Source organism: Chenopodium quinoa, unplaced genomic scaffold (genome assembly GCF_001683475.1).
Source record: "Chenopodium quinoa cultivar QQ74 unplaced genomic scaffold, ASM168347v1, whole genome shotgun sequence".
Taxonomy (NCBI): domain Eukaryota; kingdom Viridiplantae; phylum Streptophyta; class Magnoliopsida; order Caryophyllales; family Amaranthaceae; genus Chenopodium; species Chenopodium quinoa.
This window is the reverse complement of record NW_018743754.1, coordinates 1-5,066: the sequence shown is the minus strand read 5'-3', so window position 1 is coordinate 5,066 and position 5,066 is coordinate 1. Positions and strand designations below refer to the sequence as shown.

At 34.6% G+C, this 5,066-nt stretch overlaps 1 long non-coding RNA gene across 1 annotated transcript; it reads left to right on the top strand.

Moving 5' to 3' along the window:
* Positions 1–2,163: 2,163 nt before the first annotated feature.
* LOC110684722 lies at positions 2,164–4,108 on the top strand. Its single transcript, XR_002503805.1, has 2 exons — positions 2,164–2,374; positions 3,536–4,108. It is a non-coding gene; the product is annotated as an uncharacterized LOC110684722 (long non-coding RNA).
* The last annotated feature ends 958 nt before the right edge of the window (positions 4,109–5,066 follow it).

The following is a 5,066-nucleotide window of genomic DNA, read 5'->3' as shown; positions in this document are numbered from 1 at the left end:
GACCTCCAACTTGAATAAAAAAACTCAAGATTACATACAAATTGAGAGATGTGTGCATAATCAAGTCAGCCCTTTGCCATTTCACTAGATTCTAAGTAAAATTTAACATCAATCATGTCTCTAGCTTAACATATGTGAATTCATTCTAATGCAAACTTGATTTTTGATTTACGTGTACATATTTTGTTAGGAAATAGACAAGGATCAAATTATTTAGGTAATGTTGCGAGGAACATATACACCAATATATAAATGTAAATTTGAGAAATAAAGTAGAGAATAGATGAGATGAACACACAAATATACCTAGTTCGGTCAACATGATAAAATTCGATATCGTTTGTGAAATTTGACCATGAAATTATTGGGTTTTAATTTAAAAAAGTAAATTTCAAGTTTTTCATGTCAAATTCGACCATGAAAACTTAAACCCAATTTCAAGCCAATTTTAGGGTTTTGGTGGAATTCAAGGTAAGTTCTCTTTTTTCTTTCTTTTATTTTGTTTTTTTAAGATTTTTTTTAATTTTAATTCTATGGTGATGTGTGGTTGAATTGCGATGGTGGTGGGTGGTTTGTGTTTGGGGTAAGGGTTGGGTGGGAGTGGGCTAGTTGTTTTCGGGTGGATCTGGTTTGGGTGGGGGTTTTGGTGGGTGGGGATGATGGTTTGGGTGGGATGGGGGGTCGTGGTGTCTGGGAATCTGGTTTGGGTTGGGGTTATGGTGGGTTACAGGTTTGGGTTGGGGTTCTGGTGGGTAGTGAGGTGGATTACGAGTTTTGGTGGGTGGTGAGGAAGTTTACGGGTTTTGGTTGGTGGTGAGGTGGGTTAGTGTGTTTACGGGTTAGGTGGGCTGGTAGGGGTTAGTGTGTTTGCGGGTTAGGTTTTGGTGGTCAGGTTGTGGGTGGATTGGGCGTCTGATGTGGTTGTGGTACGGGTTAAGTGGGCTGGTAGGGGTGGTGTGGGGTGTTTTTTTATAATTTTTATAAAGCATTTTTCGACAAAATTTATGTCGGAAATATCCGGCGGAATTGTGTTCGTCGGAATTTCCGACGGATTTTTCCAGGCGGGAAAATCTCTTTCGACACCAGAATTCCCTCAAAAACTCTGTCGGAAAAGGTCGTTTTTCCAATAAATACCTTTACGACGACAGTTTCCAACGGAATTCCGTTGAAAACACGTTTTTTGAAGAAAAAATTTCGTCGAAAATCGCTTGTTTTCTAGTAGTGTTAATGTGCAGTATTCACCAATAACCTAGAACCACAACTTTTATGTGCAGCTACTACTCAAATGTATTTCCATGAAACATGTGACTGTAGTATACAAAATATGTTTCCTTACTATGAAACTCAATAAATAATTAACCAACATTAATTAAAGCTCTTTCATAAATAGATTATGAATGAACATCATTATGTAAACACCACATATCTCAGAGACTAAAAGGGCGATTATGTTAGAGATATGAGATATCGGAAAATATAAGTGTGATATATTTTCCGTATTGATCTTATTAGGAGAATAATATATTTAGGTTTATTTTATGTTAAGATATTATTTAGAGAATATATCTTTAGGATTTATGATTACGGTGGTATATTTTTTAGGAATATTGTTTCCTATCTTATAAGTTTAGATTTTGTATAAATACTCTAACTATTGATAAATAATAAATAAGCTATTTTATTCTCTCAACAACTATCTCATATTTTTTCATAAGATCATAGACAACCTTTCTAGCACCCATTTCACAGGATTCTTCTTCCATCACAGGCCATCATCTTCCATCGCATCATTCACAGCCATATCTGTTATCCAAATGAGGGATTTGGTTTTCTTATCCAAACATAGTGTTAGTATATAGTTATTGAATTGATACCTTTTTCTTGTGTATGCTCACAATAATAAGCCACTAGAATAATACTAATGGAAAGTGGAAATTTGTTTTAAAACTTCGTTGATTGGTTGCCATAAATATTAGTTTTATTCGATCGAGTTAAAAAAATAATTTAAGAGTCCGATCAAATTTGAGCTTGACATGCATGTATGTTTTACAAGTAGGGTTGTCGAATCAAGGTTTGCTTGTTTGTATCATAGTTCGAACTATAACTTGTGACATATACACTGGCGGATTCAGATGTAGTCATTGTGGATCCTAGGACCACCTTTTTTTTTTCAATAAAAAAATAAAATTAGATCTATTTCACATTTTCACGGGTACGCCGTGACTCCTTCCTCTCTCTATCCTCCCAGAAGGCCAGAACACAGACCACGGCTTCCTCTCTCTCTCTCTCTCTCTCTCCTCCATTGAAGCGTACTCGAAATTCTCCATAAAAGGGGCTTCTGAGCTTTCTCTCCTCCATTGAAGCAGTCTCTAAGGTTACATGCTTCTTTTTCTTTAATCATCTAATTCTAATTTTGACAATCTAGTGTTAATCGTGTATTTAATTATCGGTATATACTCAATTTAGGGTTCTTCGAAGTTGGATAATTGAACTATTGGTTATAGATAATCCTAAGTTTTCAATCAATTGCTAAATTCTTCATTTGTCGCCATTTTAGGGTTTTCACGCATTTGCTGAAGAATGTGAGATATTCTTTCTTTTCTCCCCAAATTCTGCACTTTTTCAGCTTGAATAACTCAAATTAAGTTCAAAAAAGTATTTTATTTGTTGGGGAATCTTTGGTTGACAATGTTGGGTTGTGGTTATGAGCTCTTCCGTAGTGTTAATTGACAATTTCATGGTTTTTAACCCTAGTTTATGCAGTTCAATGCACAGGAAAAGTAGCAATTTTTTGCCCAATTTTAGGGTTAGGGGAGATTTTGGGGGGGAGGAATCAGCGGGTTTTAGGGTTAGTGGTTCCGAATGCGAAGAAGAAAAAGGGGCTTAATTCGAGGAAGAAGCTAGAGCTGGTGGCGGAGGTTTTTCTTTGAGGAAGATGGGAATTGGCTTGGTTTAAGGGAGGAGGATTTGGAGGAGTTTGAGGAGGAGAGTAAAATTGAAGTTGAGGGTTCTGACAAGGGAGAGAGGGATTCAGAGAAGGAGAAATTCGAGGCGTGGAAGAATCAGGCCGAGGCGCTTATTGAGTTGAGAGAGGCTCAAGAGGGAATTAAGAATGAGGAGAATAGGAATTGGGATTATTGGCTTGTTTTTTATGAGGGAAATGGTGCTGTTAGAAGAGAATGGGATTATATTGATGATGATGATGTGAATGAATTGAAAGAAGATGATGTTGATGGTGACCCTGATGAGACAATGCCTAAGAGGGGGTTAGTGAAGACTCTTGAGAATTTTATTCTTGGGAAAGAAGATGATGATTTATTGTATGAAGACCGTGTTTTTCAATTCGTTTCGAGGAATTCGGTAGTCTTTCTTTTGTTGCCTGCTTTTGTGTATTTCTGGTTTCTGTTTATTTGTTATACTTGTGTGATTGTGTATGTTCCTAGGATATTCTAACTTTTGCTATATGAAAGTGTGTAACAGTTGCTAGATAAGTGCATGACTTTTGTCTTATGAACTATGTGTTCCTGTATTGCAGGCTAAATTTTTGGTTGTTTTGATAATTGTACCATGGGCAATGGATTTTCTTGTGCACGACTATGTTCTTATGCCTTTCTTAGACAGGTAAATGTTTGTCTACGATGCTTTTAGCTTGGCCTATTATGATTACACCTCAAATCATTGCTTTTTGTGTGTCGTTCATCGTTTAAAAAATCGGCATGGCTGCATTACCTTGTCAAACTTGAAATGGTTAGAGAGTGTGCCTTATTGATGGATGAAGTTGTAAACTTAGGATGTTTTAAGCTATTTGGAGAGAAGTATACTTATTTATGAATATATTATTTGTAATGAATATTTCAGGCTAGCATCTGCCTTTCCTTTTTTGGTTTTTCCTCACATATTTGTTGGAATGCCTTAGTTTGAAATAAATTCTCAAATACATACACACTAAACAGTACAAATAGAGGATATGTATTGTCCAATGATAATTTAAAAGCACATTAGTGGTTAAAGCTCCTTAGCTTCAGAGGCAAGAAATACCTCAACTACATGCTTCAGATTGTATTTTTTTCTTATGAAATGAACTTTTTTATGTATTTTTTTTTGTTCATTATACAAGCTTTGACTATTTTTTGATGTTATATGCGGTCGATGGACAATGATGGGACAACCTATTAATCAAATCCTGGATCCGCCACTGGACATATATATTAAGATTTCACATGATGAGTTTTCAAAAAATAAAATAAAAAATAAAAAATAAAAAAAAATCAACTCATGCGAGTATTATAGTGTAAAAAAAAAAAGGTCATTTAATTGAAAATAAAGGAAGGAATATTTTATAAGATTATTAGTTTAATTGGTATAAATTATTTTAGCGAAATTCGACATTATAACCCTCAAGTTTTACGATTTTTACGTTGTGCCCCATCTTTTAGAAAGTTACACATTGTAATAATTAGTAACCATACAGTGTTCTTTACCGTTATCCCACCACTAAAAAATTCCGTTATGTTGGTATAATTACTGTTAGTGGAACCCACTCTTCACTGATTAACATTTTTATATATGTCGATTTACGTGTTGGAAAATATTCCGTTAAAGCTTTTAGAGGCCATTTTGGCCCTTATGGGTATAAATTGAATTCAAATTTTGCAAAAAAGTAACGTAATGTCTTGTTTTTCGTGTTAAGAGATGTCTCGATTTGTGTTTCATTATTTCTTAGAAGTGGAAATTGTTCAAGCAAGGTATCAAGGTTTGTTTAATAGTTCCAAATAAAGTTCGAAGTTAGCAAAAAAAAAAAACGTAATGTCTAATGTCTTATTTGGCATGTTGAGAAATAACGCAATTGACACGTAAAATGAGACATTACATTATTTTTTTGTCACTTTTGAGCTCAATTTGATTCCTAAAGAACTGAAATGACCTTAAATCTTACTTGAACAATTTGTGGCTAAAACAAATAACACGCAAATCGAGATATTTTTAATAGGCAAAACAAGACAATTACGTTATTTTTTTTGCAAAATCTGAGCTTAATTAGGATCTATAAGGATCAAAACGGTCCC